Genomic DNA, 17,825 nt, shown 5'->3' with positions numbered 1-17,825 from the left:
CACACACATACATACAAAATATACAAATCACACTGCTGAACCCAGTTGATATTTTTTTATTAAGTATAAAATTTTGATTTGGACCCCAGGAAATCTTATATAATAAACAACAACAAAAATGCCAAATCAAAAATATTGTAATCAAAGCAATAAGAATATATCCAGCCCCAATTGGGTTAAGCACCAAAAAAATTGTAGTCCAGATAAAAGCAGAATACTCACAAAAATATGCCCTAAATGCCATAGAGAATATAGCATGCAATACTTCACATATAAACATATAGATACTTCTTCTACACAGTCATCAATATTTCCTAACAAAATTGATTGGAAATATTTGTGTGATTGCCCTGTATAATTTAGATTGCAAGGCCAAATTTTGCAATTTCCTAGATCAGGAACTTGACCCTGTGCACCAGAAACAGGCCATAAGATGTTTATCTACAAATTATGCAAATATAATGGAGCATATAATATATTTTACAATTTTGATAACAGAAGATGATGAAAAATATAATATTGTTCCCCTATTACCCAGGCTGTGCTCAAATATTCAATATGAATACCTGATGATGTGCATGTATTTCCAGGATGACAATAAAACAATTACAGATGTGAGCAGGTGCCCAATATTGAATCTGCAAAAATTTGTTGCACTGATGTGAAGAGCCTATTGAAAATTAAACTTGTTAGAATTGACAATGTTTGTATCACCGATAAGAATAATTAATATAAGATTACAGATATGTTTTCAGGTTTATTTTTTTGTTTAGATTATGAAGTTGTTAGAGCATATAATCACATAACATGTGGCAGATGTTATTACAGTGATGGCCCATATGTTGCAGAGTATCGGTACAGGAACAAGATTGAAGTGTTTGTAACAGAGGAGCCTGAAAAGTACAGACACATAAAATCCATAAAACATCTCATACATCCAAATTGTTGCAGGTTGTCATATCTTATAGAGGTTTGTTCTGAGTACAATTATATCTTATCAATTATGAACAGCTCTGCTGCATGTTGTGATGATGAATATCTAGTCCCTAAACCTAACAGAGCTGTGCAGTGATGTTGTTATTGGGAACAGGATTCAAATCCTACACAGATTTATGGATAGGAGTGAAGAATTAATTTTTGCCATGAAATTATATCTAGATACTCAATATCCCTGTGCAATAATGCTGTTATTGGCAACAGGATTCAAATCCTACACAGATACAGATTCTTGCTGAGCTTAATAGGTGATTGTCATGGAAGATACTCAATATTTCTGCTGTTATTAGGTACAAAATTCAATTACACAGACACAGATATAATATCTAGATAAATAATAATGCATACAGAACTGTGGTTTCTATAAATCTATACTCAATATCCCTATACCTGACAGCTGTGCGGTGATGCTGTTATTGGGAACAAGATTCAAATCCCACACAGAAACAGATTTTTGCTGGGCTTAGAACTATTATGGATAGGTGATTGCCATGAAATAATATCCCTATACCTGACAGAGCTGTGCAGTGATGCTGTTATTGGGAACAATTGTAACAGAGCTGTAGTTTCCATAAATCTATACTCAATATCCCTATACCTGACAGAGCTGTGCAGTGATGCTGTTATTGGAACAGGATTCAAATATACAGATTCTTGCTAAACTTAGAACTATGCCATGAACAAAACTGTGCGGTGTTATAATTATTGGGAACAAGCTTCAAATCCCCGCACAAATACAGATTCTTGCTGAGCTTAGAGTGAAGATACCAGTGATATAATTATTGGGAACAGGATTCAAATTTTGGAAATATTATGGATAGGTGATTACCATGAAGATACTCAATATTTTTGTTATTAGGTACAAGATTCAATTATACAGTTACAAAAATATTCATTAACAGAGCTGTGCGGTGATGTTGTTATTGGGAACAGGATTCAAATCCTACACAGATACAGAGTCTTGGAATTATTATGGATAGGTGATTGCCATGAAGATAGATACTCAATATCCCTATACATGACAGAGCTGTGCAATAATGTTATTATTGGGAATTGGAACTTAGGTACAAGATTCAATTACACAGATACAGACACGGAAATAATATCTAGATAATAATTTTTAACAGAGCTGTAGTTTCCATAAATTTATACTCAATATCCTATACCGTGCAGTGATGCTGTTATTGGGAACAAGCTTCAAATCTCACACAGATATAGAGCTTTGGAATTATTATAGATAAGTGATTGCCATGAAGATAGATATTCAATATCCTATTAGACACAAACACAGTATCAATAAATTTATAATATTTTTATATTTAATAGAACTGTGCTGTGATGCTGTTATTGGGAACAGGATTCAAATCATAGATAGGTGATTGCCATGAGGATGGATATTAGACACAGAAATAATATTTATCAATAAATTTATAATATCCCTATACTTGACAAAACTATGCAGTGATGCTATTATTGGGAACAAGCTTCAAATCATGGATAGGTGATTGTCATGAGGATAGATATTAGACACAGACACAGAAATAATATTTTCCATAAATCTATACTCAATATCCTTATACCTGACAGAGCTGTGCGGTGATGTTGTTATTGGGAACAGGATTCAAATCATAGATAGGTGATTGTTATGAAGATAGATATTAGATACAGATACAGAAATAATATTTTCCATAAATCTATACTCAATATCCCTATACCTGACAGAGCTGTGCGGTGATGTTGTTATTGGGAACAGGATTCAAATCATGGATAGGTGATTGTCATGAGGATAGATATTAGATACAGACACAGAAATAATATTTTCCATTAATCTATACTTAATATTCTTATACCTGACAGAACTGTGTGGTTAATATTATTAGGAACAAGTTTTAAATCTTACACAGATATAGAGCGGAATTATTATGGATAGGTGATTGATTGCCATGAGGATAGATACTCAATATCTCTGCTGTTATTGGACACAAACACAGAGAATGAAATAATATTTAATAACATAAATCTATACTCAATATCCCTATACCTAACAGAGCTGTGTAGTGACGCTGTTATTGGGAACAGGATTCAAATCATGGATAGGTGATTGCCATGAGGATAGATATTAGATATAGATAAAGAAATAATATTTATCCATAAATCTATACTCAATATCCCTATATTTAATAGAGCTGTGTAGTGATGCTGTTATTGGGAACAGGATTCAAATCATGGATAGGTGATTGCCCTATACCTAACAAAGCTGTGCGGTGATATAATTATTGGGAACAGGATTCAAATCTTACACAGATACAGAGCGGAATTATTATGGATAGGTGATTGTCATGAAGATAGATATTAGACACAAACACAAACAGATACAGAGCCTTGCTGAGCTTGGAATTATTATAGATAGGTAATTGTCATAAAGAACACAGAGAATGAAATAATATCTAGTAAATAAATTTTTGTAAATCTATACTCAATATTCTTTTGACAGAGCTGTGCGGTCATAATGTTATTGGGAACAGGATTCAAATCATGGATAAGTGATTGCCATGAAGAGGTAAATAATATTTATCCATAAATCTATACTCAATATCCCTATACCTGACAGAGCTGTGCGGTGAAGCTGTTATTGAGAACAGCATTCAAATCCTACACAGATACAAATTCTTGCTGAGCTTGGAATTATTATGGATAAATGATTGTCATGAAGATAGATATTAGACACAAATTTTATAAATCTATACTCAATATCCCTATACCTGACAGAGCTGTGTGGTGATGCTGTTATTGGGAACAAGCTTTAATACTGAGCTTGGAATTATTATAGATAGGCATGAAGATAGATATTAGATACAGACACAGAAAATAAAATAATATTTAGTATTAATTCTCTAACAATTACAAATTCCACACAGATACAGAGCCTTGCTGAGCTTGGAATTATTATGGACAGGTGATTACTATGGAAATAACATCTAATAGAGCCTTGCTGATATTTCTACAGCATGGAATTGTTATGAATCCCTAACAGAGCTGTGTTGTGTAGGTACAAGGAACGTATGTTGAAACGTTTATAAAGGAACAATAGTGGAAAATATCAGAATCAGATTATTAGAGTATGTATTATTCACATCTTATCCATAATATATCAGCAAGAGTAAATAATATTTTCAAAGCAACCTACCCAACACAGCTCTGTTAGAGATAGGGATTATGACAATAACAATATCAACAAGGCTCTATATCTATGTGTGAGATTTGTACCTACACAACACAGCTCTGTTAAGGATTCATAACAATTCCATGCTGTAGAAATATCAGCAAGGCTCTATTAGATGTTATTTCCATAGTAATCACCTGTCCATAATAATTCCAAGCTCAGCAAGGCTCTGTATCTGTGTGGAATTTGTAATTGTTAGAGAATTAATACTAAATATTATTTTATTTTCTGTGTCTGTATCTAATATCTATCTTCATGCCTATCTATAATAATTCCAAGCTCAGTATTAAAGCTTGTTCCCAATAACAGCATCACCACACAGCTCTGTCAGGTATAGGGATATTGAGTATAGATTTATAAAATTTGTGTCTAATATCTATCTTCATGACAATCATTTATCCATAATAATTCCAAGCTCAGCAAGAATTTGTATCTGTGTAGGATTTGAATGCTGTTCTCAATAACACACCTATCTATAATAATTCTAAGCTCAGCAAGGATTTGTATCTGTGTAGGATTTGAATCCTCTCAATAACAGCTTCACCGCACAGCTCTGTCAGGTATAGGGATATTGAGTATAGATTTATGGATAAATATTATTTACCTCTTCATGGCAATCACTTATCCATGATTTGAATCCTGTTCCCAATAACATTATGACCGCACAGCTCTGTCAAAAGAATATTGAGTATAGATTTACAAAAATTTATTTACTAGATATTATTTCATTCTCTGTGTTCTTTATGACAATTACCTATCTATAATAATTCCAAGCTCAGCAAGGCTCTGTATCTGTTTGTGTTTGTGTCTAATATCTATCTTCATGACAATCACCTATCCATAATAATTCCGCTCTGTATCTGTGTAAGATTTGAATCCTGTTCCCAATAATTATATCACCGCACAGCTTTGTTAGGTATAGGGCAATCACCTATCCATGATTTGAATCCTGTTCCCAATAACAGCATCACTACACAGCTCTATTAAATATAGGGATATTGAGTATAGATTTATGGATAAATATTATTTCTTTATCTATATCTAATATCTATCCTCATGGCAATCACCTATCCATGATTTGAATCCTGTTCCCAATAACAGCGTCACTACACAGCTCTGTTAGGTATAGGGATATTGAGTATAGATTTATGTTATTAAATATTATTTCATTCTCTGTGTTTGTGTCCAATAACAGCAGAGATATTGAGTATCTATCCTCATGGCAATCAATCACCTATCCATAATAATTCCGCTCTATATCTGTGTAAGATTTAAAACTTGTTCCTAATAATATTAACCACACAGTTCTGTCAGGTATAAGAATATTAAGTATAGATTAATGGAAAATATTATTTCTGTGTCTGTATCTAATATCTATCCTCATGACAATCACCTATCCATGATTTGAATCCTGTTCCCAATAACAACATCACCGCACAGCTCTGTCAGGTATAGGGATATTGAGTATAGATTTATGGAAAATATTATTTCTGTATCTGTATCTAATATCTATCTTCATAACAATCACCTATCTATGATTTGAATCCTGTTCCCAATAACAACATCACCGCACAGCTCTGTCAGGTATAAGGATATTGAGTATAGATTTATGGAAAATATTATTTCTGTGTCTGTGTCTAATATCTATCCTCATGACAATCACCTATCCATGATTTGAAGCTTGTTCCCAATAATAGCATCACTGCATAGTTTTGTCAAGTATAGGGATATTATAAATTTATTGATAAATATTATTTCTGTGTCTAATATCCATCCTCATGGCAATCACCTATCTATGATTTGAATCCTGTTCCCAATAACAGCATCACAGCACAGTTCTATTAAATATAAAAATATTATAAATTTATTGATACTGTGTTTGTGTCTAATAGGATATTGAATATCTATCTTCATGGCAATCACTTATCTATAATAATTCCAAAGCTCTATATCTGTGTGAGATTTGAAGCTTGTTCCCAATAACAGCATCACTGCACGGTATAGGATATTGAGTATAAATTTATGGAAACTACAGCTCTGTTAAAAATTATTATCTAGATATTATTTCCGTGTCTGTATCTGTGTAATTGAATCTTGTACCTAAGTTCCAATTCCCAATAATAACATTATTGCACAGCTCTGTCATGTATAGGGATATTGAGTATCTATCTTCATGGCAATCACCTATCCATAATAATTCCAAGACTCTGTATCTGTGTAGGATTTGAATCCTGTTCCCAATAACAACATCACCGCACAGCTCTGTTAATGAATATTTTTGTAACTGTATAATTGAATCTTGTACCTAATAACAAAAATATTGAGTATCTTCATGGTAATCACCTATCCATAATATTTCCAAAATTTGAATCCTGTTCCCAATAATTATATCACTGGTATCTTCACTCTAAGCTCAGCAAGAATCTGTATTTGTGCGGGGATTTGAAGCTTGTTCCCAATAATTATAACACCGCACAGTTTTGTTCATGGCATAGTTCTAAGTTTAGCAAGAATCTGTATATTTGAATCCTGTTCCAATAACAGCATCACTGCACAGCTCTGTCAGGTATAGGGATATTGAGTATAGATTTATGGAAACTACAGCTCTGTTACAATTGTTCCCAATAACAGCATCACTGCACAGCTCTGTCAGGTATAGGGATATTATTTCATGGCAATCACCTATCCATAATAGTTCTAAGCCCAGCAAAAATCTGTTTCTGTGTGGGATTTGAATCTTGTTCCCAATAACAGCATCACCGCACAGCTGTCAGGTATAGGGATATTGAGTATAGATTTATAGAAACCACAGTTCTGTATGCATTATTATTTATCTAGATATTATATCTGTGTCTGTGTAATTGAATTTTGTACCTAATAACAGCAGAAATATTGAGTATCTTCCATGACAATCACCTATTAAGCTCAGCAAGAATCTGTATCTGTGTAGGATTTGAATCCTGTTGCCAATAACAGCATTATTGCACAGGGATATTGAGTATCTAGATATAATTTCATGGCAAAAATTAATTCTTCACTCCTATCCATAAATCTGTGTAGGATTTGAATCCTGTTCCCAATAACAACATCACTGCACAGCTCTGTTAGGTTTAGGGACTAGATATTCATCATCACAACATGCAGCAGAGCTGTTCATAATTGATAAGATATAATTGTACTCAGAACAAACCTCTATAAGATATGACAACCTGCAACAATTTGGATGTATGAGATGTTTTATGGATTTTATGTGTCTGTACTTTTCAGGCTCCTCTGTTACAAACACTTCAATCTTGTTCCTGTACCGATACTCTGCAACATATGGGCCATCACTGTAATAACATCTGCCACATGTTATGTGATTATATGCTCTAACAACTTCATAATCTAAACAAAAAAATAAACCTGAAAACATATCTGTAATCTTATATTAATTATTCTTATCGGTGATACAAACATTGTCAATTCTAACAAGTTTAATTTTCAATAGGCTCTTCACATCAGTGCAACAAATTTTTGCAGATTCAATATTGGGCACCTGCTCACATCTGTAATTGTTTTATTGTCATCCTGGAAATACATGCGCATCATCAGGTATTCATATTGAATATTTGAGCACAGCCTGGGTAATAGGGGAACAATATTATATTTTTCATCATCTTCTGTTATCAAAATTGTAAAATATATTATATGCTCCATTATATTTGCATAATTTGTAGATAAACATCTTATGGCCTGTTTCTGGTGCACAGGGTCAAGTTCCTGATCTAGGAAATTGCAAAATTTGGCCTTGCAATCTAAATTATACAGGGCAATCACACAAATATTTCCAATCAATTTTGTTAGGAAATATTGATGACTGTGTAGAAGAAGTATCTATATGTTTATATGTGAAGTATTGCATGCTATATTCTCTATGGCATTTAGGGCATATTTTTGTGAGTATTCTGCTTTTATCTGGACTACAATTTTTTTGGTGCTTAACCCAATTGGGGCTGGATATATTCTTATTGCTTTGATTACAATATTTTTGATTTGGCATTTTTGTTGTTGTTTATTATATAAGATTTCCTGGGGTCCAAATCAAAATTTTATACTTAATAAAAAAATATCAACTGGGTTCAGCAGTGTGATTTGTATATTTTGTATGTATGTGTGTGTATGTGTGTTAATATTTTTGGCTTTGGTATTTATATAAAATTTCTTGGGGTTCAAATCAAAATTCTATACTTAATAAACCTATGACAGGTTGTCAAAATTCTGTATATTAAATCAAATAGATTTGTAATTCAATTTATACAAATCTGCAATATTTTTGTGTTTAAAAAATATGAGCAGCACTGCAACAATACAACCTTACTCTTCAACAGCTCTTACAATACTGGCTGATATGCAATACAAAATCTCTTTATATACCCTAAGCACGGACCGCATTGAAAACATCTGAAACAATAAGCTAATCAGAATATAACACATCATCACATAGGCCACAAGTGGACCGGAAGTGGACCGGAAGTAGACCGGAAGTGGACCGGAAGTAAATATGTGTGGGTGTATGTGGGTGGGTGTGGGTGGGTGTGGGTGGGTGTGGGTGTATGTGGGTGGGTGTGGATGTATGTGTATGTATGTGTATATATGTGTGTAGGTGGGTGTGTCTTGGCCTAGTTTTAAGTGTAGCCAAAAAAAATATCAAGAGGGGCATATTTTTAACAAATTTATGGACAACAATCTCAGAGAAGTGCCTTTTATAAGTGTGGGCAAATCAATCTGAGGGGGGTCATACTTTCTCGGAAAATTCCCGAGGGCATTTTTACAAAAATCTTGGATTAGACAGAGTTCCACACTTGAGCAAAAAGCTCATATGGGCATGTTGAGCTAGTTTTAAGTGTAGGCAAATCTGCCTAAGGGGGGTTCATACTTTATCGCGCCAGTAATACCACAAACCCTACTACTTTTGACTGTTGGGTTAATATGTTAGAACAATCCATAAGAAAAATAATTAAGTAATAAAAACGAAAAATAGGATGAGGGCCATCATACTTTGCTAATCTACCACGCGGCAATAACGTATCTCCACGTAGAATGCTACAATATGTATTATTAAAGCGTACTGACAATTTAGTTCACACTGAAAAGGAAAATGTAGTGAACTAATTAACGAACCGGAACGCCGTTCTGGCCACCTCCGGTCCATTTCAAGTCCTGGCTACATTCATAATCTTCATCCAGGGCTTACCAGTTCCACTAGTGGCCGCTAATTGGTGCAAGAAGCACTTTCTCGATATCACCAGTCCGAGAACTTTATAGACGCCCTTTCATTTCCAATCTGGGTACCCAGAACACCAAGCTCATACTTCTCCAGAATATTAATGGCACATTTACCGTTATATCGAAATCATGAACCCGGCTTGCTATTCTCGGATGAGCCACCAATTTCACCTTCAAAATTCCTTGCAACTTTTCAACCCTGTATCGGGGTGGATATTAGAATTTGCTAATGAGCTTTTGTGCGTTTTAAGCATTTTTGAGGGGGGGAGAGAGTTTACCAGGTGGAGGGGGTGGAAAAGCCGTTGAACCGGGACAACGCAGCATCGTATTAAACGTACGATCGATGAACGGACGGTGGTAACCTGATCTGCCCCCCCAACCCCCTCGGGAGGTAGCCAAGTCTCGAACTGCAAGCGTAATGGAATTTGCTTCCTCGGAACCGGGGAAACTTGTTACAATCGGGATAGTTTGCTGGGAACTTTCTGCAACACGTTTCGATGGGTCAAATTGCGCACCGGCGTACCAAGCTTCCTAAGGTAGATGCGTCTCGATTTTTGAAGGTTTGATCAACCTCGATAAGATTTCTAGACCTTTGGTTAGAAATCTCTTAAAGGCGGTGTGAGCCAATAAAAGAAGAACGTCTGTAGGAACAGGCGGGTGGGCTTCATTCTGCATCATGATAGCTTCGCCAGAAATTTGTGTAGGTTGTGGGGGGATCAGGCCATTGATAAGACTTCATTAGTACAAATAATAATAACTATTACCACCGTTATAATTGCTATTTTACAATAATAATACTCACAAACTAATGAACTAATTTCATTCTAAATTTATTAATATTTGCCATTAAATTAATGGGAAAACTTTGCTGCTCTGAGTGGATATTGTTGCTGTTATGTTATAACACCATTAAGCCTTGTTTCCATGATATGAAACACTCAATATGCTGACCAAGGCAGTAATTTATTTTATTATAAAACATAAACTAAACGTAACGTTTCAACTTCTAACAAGGTCTTCTTCAGACTCTGCACCTTGAATGAAGGAAGAAGAGCGTGAGATAAAGAGTCCAACCACATTCTAGATGGAAGTAAATATGTTTAGCCTTTTAGGCGAAAGTACAGTTGACAAGAGAAAGCCAGCTGCTAGAAAGTTCCAGAACAACTTTCTAATAGTCTGGAGGGGAGTAATGTTTGTGTATATATATCGTCCTGCTTTTGTACCTTGTTACATTTGTACTTGGTGCAGAGTCTGAAGAAGACCTTGCTAGAAGGTTGAAACGTTACGTTTAGTTTATGTTTTATAATAATATAAATTACTGCCTTGGTCAGCATATTGAGTTTTTCTGTTATGTTTTTAAATTAGCAAGAAGCACAAAATCTATAAATTCTTGTAATAAATAAATTACAGAAATAAGCTTATGATGTTTTATGTACAGGGTTTCCATAAATTAGTTATACAAAAGTAACCGTTAATTGTGAAGAAAGTGTATGTGTAACAGAAATGGTTTATACATCAATGAATACAGCAGATCTTCATGTTTGTTGCCGCACGTTGTTAGTTTCAGATGCTGCCACTGGAGGCGTGAGCGTTTGTTTATCTTACACAAGTACCGACTTGGATTGGTAGTGGTGGAACGATTCCGTGGCCACCTCGTCGACGTTTCTGGGAAGAGGGGGAACAAACACTCGTTCTTTAATATAACCCCAGATAGAGAAATCCATGGGGTTGCAATCAGGAGAACGAGCTGGCCACGGAATCGTTCCACCACGACCAATCCAAGTCGGTACTTGTGTAAGAAAATAAAACGCTCACGCCTCCAGTGGCGGTGTCTGAAACTAACAACGTGCGACAATAAACTTGAATATATGCTGTATTCATTGATGTATAAACCATTTCTGTTACACATACCCTTTCTTCACAATGAACGGTTACTTTTGTATAACTAATTTATAGAAACCCTGTATATCACTAAAGCCCATAAATATATTGCATCTTTAAATCAGAAACGTAACCGTTCATTGGTGCGTATGTATGTGTCTTGTGTTGTAGTTGTGCTGTCTAGTATGTTTGTTTTGTCTTGCGTAGTAGTTGTGTTGTCTAATTTGTTTGTGTTTGTCTTGTGTAGTAGTTGTGGTGTGTAGTTTGTTTGTGTTTATATTGTGTAGTAGTTGTGGTGTGTTTGTGTTTATATTCTGTTATAGTTGTGATGTGTTTGTGTGTGTCTTGTGTAGTAGTTGTGCTGTCTAATGTGTTTGTATTCGTCTTGTGTAGTAATTGTGCTATCTAATGTGTTTGTGTTTGTCTTGTGTAGTAGTTCCTCCATTCATATTGGGGGTTAGGCGTAGAGCTGACAACTCTGCACTGTAAAAAGCCATGTCAAGAATCAGCAATATAAGGCCATGGATGTTCCCAAGGTAAAATATTCCGGAGGTAAAATAGTCCCCCGTTCGGATCTCCGGGTGGGGACTACTTTGGGAGGTCCCTGGACTAAGGATAAGATCTACATTAGGAATAACGATATTAAATTAGGCACCTGGAATGTTCTGAGCCTTTACCGGCCTGGGGCATTTCAGTGTACAGTTAATGAGATAGTTAAGTATAAATTAGATGTAGTAGCTGTCCAGGAAGTTAGGTGGCCAGGAGAAGGGAATTGTAAAACTAAAAATTATACTTTTTTCTATGGTGGTACTGAAAATCATAATTTTGAAACAGGCTTTTTTATAAATAATAGAATTATCTCTGCTCTTAAAACAGTAGAATTTATTAATGATAGGATGTCATATGCAGTTTTACAGGGTAGGTGGTGTAAAATTATTTTAATAAACATACATGCACCAACGGAAGATAAAGATGATAATACTAAGGATGATTTTTATACAGAGTTAGAACAGGTCTTTGAATAATTTTCTCAGTATGATATGAAAATTCTGTTAGGTGACTGTAATGCACAGATTGGCAAAGAAGAGACATTTAAACCCACGATTGGTAAAGAAAGTCTTCATGAATTAAGTAATGATAATGGTATAAGATTGATTACTTTTGCAACCTCAAAGAATTTAATTGTGAAAAGTACCACTTTTAAACATAAAGATATCCATAAATATACCTGGTCTTCTCCAGATGGTAAAACTCATAATCAGATAGATCATATTCTCATTGATAAGAGAAGACATACTAGTATAATTGACGTTCGTACACATAGAGGTGCTGACTGTGCCAGTGACCATTATTTAGTAATTGCTAAATTAAGAGAAAGACTCTCAATGTTAAATCATAAGCAACAAAATCTAAAAGTTATAAAATTTGATACAGGAAAGTTTACTGATGAAAGAATTAAGAAAGATTACCAAATTAAACTGTCAGATAGATTTGATATTTTGCAGGATTTAAATGATGATGAAAATATAAATGAAACAGACGTAAATAAGAATTGGGAGCACATACGTAATGCAATAGAATCAGCAGCTAAAGAAAGTATAGGATACCATAAACCGAGAAAAAGTAAGCCATGGTTTGATAATGAATGTCATAATCTAATAGAAATAAGAAATCAGGCTAGACTTAGGTGGTTAAATAACTCTGATGATACAAATCTAAACAATTATAATAGAATAAATCGAGAAGTTAACCGCACGTTTAGAAGTAAAAAAAGAGATTACTTGAAAAGCAAAATTAACGAAATTGAAACAAACAGCAAAAATAAAAATATCAGATATTTATATAAAGGTGTAAATGAGTTTAGAAAGGGGTGGCAACCTAAAGTAAACTTGATAAAAGATAAAGACGGTGATTTTCTAGCTGACCCAAGCGATATTCTAAATAGATGGAAGAACTACTTTAATGACCTTTTAAATGTCCATGTAGGAGATAAATCAGAAGTGAATGAAGTACACACAGCAGAACCTTTAGTTCCAGAACCTAACTTGACTGAAGTTAAAGATGCTATTAAAAGGTTAAAGAATAACAAAGCACCTGGCATTGATTTAATACCAGCTGAGTTAATTAAATATGGTGGAAATTCATTAATATGTCAAATTCATAAATTAATTTGTTTAATATGGAATAAAGAAGAAATCCCTCAACAGTGGAAAGAATCCATAATTGTTCCTGTGTTTAAAAAAGGTGATAAAATGAACTGCAATAATTACCGTGGAATTTCTCTACTCTCAACAACATATAAAATATTATCTAACATTATTTTAACAAGATTAACCCCATATGCTAATGAAATTATAGGTGATTATCAATGTGGATTTAAACGTAACAGATCAACTACAGATCAAATTTTTCACATCAGACAGACACTTGAAAAAAAGTGGGAATATAATCAAAATGTCCATCAGTTATTCATTGATTTAAAAAAAGCATATGATTCGGTCAAAAGAGATAAATTATATAATATATTAGTAGAGTTTGGAATACCTAAAGAAGCTTGTTAGTATGATAAAAATATGCACCAGTGAAACAGAAAGTAAAATTCGTGTGGGTATTAATATGTCTGACAAATTTACAATTCATGATGGGTTAAAACAAGGAGATGCATTATCTCCATTGCTCTTTAATTTTGCCTTAGAATATGCTGTTAGGAAGGTAAAAGAAACTAAAGAAGGACTAAAATTAAATGGTGTGACTCAGTTGTTAGCATATGCAGATGATGTAGACTTACTGGGGGATGATGTGAATACAATTAAGAATAATGCTAAAATATTTTTCAAAACTGCTAAAGAGATAGGTTTGGAAGTTAACAAAGAGAAAACTAAATATATGCTTACAGGCCGAAACCAAGTGTTAGGTAATAATCAAAATCTAATTATTGATAACAACTCGTTTGAACCAGTTTCCAAATTCAAATACTTAGGAGTAATATTAACAAATGAAAATTATATTAAGGAGGATATAAAAAGTAGGCTTAATTCAGGAAATGCATGTTACTTCTCTCTTCATAAACTTTTGTCTTCTCGTTTAATATCTAAGAAACTAAAAGTTAAAATATACAAAACAATAATTTTGCCTGTAGTATTATATGGATGTGAAACTTGGTCCCTTACATTGAAAGAGGAACATAAATTGAGATTATTTGAAAATAAGATCCTTAGGAAAATCTTTGGACCTAAAAGGGATGAGGAGACAGGTGAGTGGAGAAGGTTACATAATTTAGAACTACATAATTTGTATTCATGTCCAGATATTATTAGAATAATTAAATCAAGAAGACTTAGGTGGGCAGGCCATGTGGCACGAATGGGAGAGGAAAGAGGAGTTTACAGGATTCTTGTTGGGAAACCCGATGGTAAGAGACCTGTAGGAAGACCAAGACGAAGATGGAGGGACAACGTTGAGATGGACCTAAGGGAAATCGGTAGGGATGGAAAAGAGTATATAGATCTTGCTCAAGATAGGGAAAGATGGAAGGCCTGTGTTGCTGCAGCCATGAACCTTCGGGTTTAAGAAGGCTAGAGAGTTAGTTAGTTAGTTAAATCAGAAACAGTGATGATGAAATGTCCTTCTTCTAATCGAAGATTTTTATCCTTACAATAAAATTGTGAATGTTATAACAGTCACAATACAAAACACTACTGTTTTCCACTGTTTGTTTACATATTATAGCTACAATTAGTGTTACTGAATTTTGTGACTGTCTTGTACACTCAAAGATAACAAGTATTTACTTTCTTTTTATTGTACAAATGTTTATAAATTAACAGGGAGTCACTGTGATTAAGAACGCTGTATCAATATCAATATTTTAAAAGTTGTCGATTTTGATTACATTTTGTTATGTATGAAGTTTGATAAACATGTCTTGCGTACAAGAAATACAACTGAATTTTTATGTAGTTATTTAAAGTTAAATAATACCTTAGGAAGTTAACATGTGCTCTTTAAAATTCTTCCAACGTAAGTTATATACTTTTAATATTATAGAAACCCAGTTGAGCGCTGAGGACTTAAAATTCAATTTTGAAACTGCATAAAAGTCTGCTCATCATTCGGATACCGTTTGAAATATACGGACTGGCCAGAATTAAAGTTACCCAACTCAGAGCCCTCTGTAGCCTGTTTGAGGCATCGTAGAACTCTGAAATTGGGTGAATCCACTATGCAGACCATGGAGAAGAGGATGGCGATAAAAATAGTTCCATTTTCCGCCACCAGGTTGAAATGTGGCGCTGTACTTCCATGATGGGTTGTAATAATGACGTAAACTGCTCCAATTGGTTATGGATTTGCCTTTAGCTTGCAATCTTGCAATAAACGAGAGATTATTTTCTCGCAACTTCCAGCCACTCACAAATGTTCTTTCTAATTAATAACTCAGCTAAATCACTTATATTTTTCAATATTCATTATTACAGCGCCACATTTCAACCTGGCGGCGGAAAATTGAACTACTTTTTCATCGCCATCCTCTTCCCCATGGTCTGCATAGTGGATTAACCCAATTCCAGAGTTCTACGATGCCTCAAACAGGCTACAGAGGACTCTGAGTTGGGTAACTTTAATTCTGGCCACCCGGTATATTCAGTATGATGTACAATTGCAGTTTCATAGTAATTACACTTGGTTATTAAGTTTTGAACCTCTTGTTCAAGAAAATGCTTTAACAGTTAGCGGAAAGTATACCCATAAAATGTATGTAGCCTCACTTTTCACACAAAATTATTTTTTTGCAATTTTGTAAAATGTGGAACCACTTACTCTTAACCTGGTTTCTGTATTTTACACTATTTTTCTCGATCTGATGAACTTTTTGCTTGGTTTTTCTGTTAGAATACTGACTAAATGTTATTTACAATAAAAATTAGAAGTTTTCTGTTATCTTGTAAGTTTAAACTAACGGTACCAAATTTCAATGATTGTCGACCCCTCCCCCCTTGCCGACACGCTTAGGGGGGTGGATTTGTGATGACAGCGATTGAGTTGGCAGCAATGAGGTAAATGTAAACAAACATTGTGTGTCTTGATTTGCTTCAATCCCAATCAAATGTGACATGTTATTTGGTACGTGGCAGAACCTAATTACATTATAGTTACAGCTTAATGACACGTCAGAAAATGGATTCCCGAAGAGGTGACGATACTGCCTCTTTAAGAGTTGCTCTGGTCCATTTGGTAGGGCTATCTGAAATCCTGTCGTACTGTCGTGGATTCAATGGCGAAAAGGGGGGTGGGGATATACATAGAGCCTATCAAAATGTAATACCTTCTTGCAAATTTAAAAAGAACGACGTGTTTCAACGTGTAGACACACTTTGAGATGCAATGATATGTCATCTGCATATTGTCATCACATCATCTTGATCACCCTTTGTCTTACAAGTAGACCAGTATAGATTATAGGGTGTCCACAAATGCCCCATTTTCAATTTGCTCCATACACCAAATAAAATGTAATGAAATTAATTAATTTTTTTCACAAAAATAAGTTGTATGTCAAGTTAAGTTTTTTCTAAAAAATTACAACAAAAAATCAAAACACTTGCACGTGAGCCCCTGCGGTGAGACGAAGAATGTCTAGTCTATATTCAACTTCCATCCAGGACCAATCACTTCCACAATCCGAGTACGGAGATCTTCAAGGTCCCGCACTGCAGTGGCAAACACCCTGTCCTTCACGTAGCCCCAGAGAAAAAAAAATCTAATGATGAGATGTCCGGAGAACGTGGAGGCCAATGCACGGGTCCATCTCGTCTAATCCAGCGTCCTGGAGCACCATCTTGCTGAAACCAAAGGTTTGGTTGCAGGTCTTCAACCTGGGGAAAACAAAACAACTCCAGCATGTCTAGGTACGTCGTTCCTGTGACAGTCTCCTCAGCAAAGAAGAACGGTCCAATGATCTTGCCGCACATGAGGCCACACCAAACGTTAACTTTCGGGCTATCTCGCACCTTTTCCCTGATACTGTGTGGATTCTCTGACCCCCAAATTCTAACGTTATGTTTATTTACAGTACCAGAGACATGGAATGTGGTCTCATCAGAAAACATTACACTTGACAAGAAGGCAGGATTCCGGTCGATTCTGTTAAGCATGTGACGTGCAAAGTCATATCGTCGTTGCTTGTCATCTGGCTTGATGGCCTGCAGAATCTGCACCTTGTATGCATACAGATACAACCGCTTTCTGAGGACCTTATGAACAGTTGGCAAGTGGCATCTCAAGCTCCCGTGAAGCCTGACGAATTGATTTGCGTGGACTTCGCTGGTACGCTTGGCGGACATTCTCAACTTGTTCTTCGGAGACACGCCGACCCCCTCCATGCCGCTTCAGAAAGCTGCCAGTGTCCAGAAACTGTCTGTGCCATGATTTCATCCTCTTGGCGTCTGGTGCTGCT

The sequence above is a fragment of the Lepisma saccharinum genome, chromosome 9 (genome assembly GCF_977018435.1).
Source record: "Lepisma saccharinum chromosome 9, izLepSacc3.1, whole genome shotgun sequence".
Classification (NCBI taxonomy): Eukaryota; Metazoa; Arthropoda; class Insecta; order Zygentoma; family Lepismatidae; genus Lepisma; species Lepisma saccharinum.
This window is presented reverse-complemented; position numbering follows the sequence as displayed.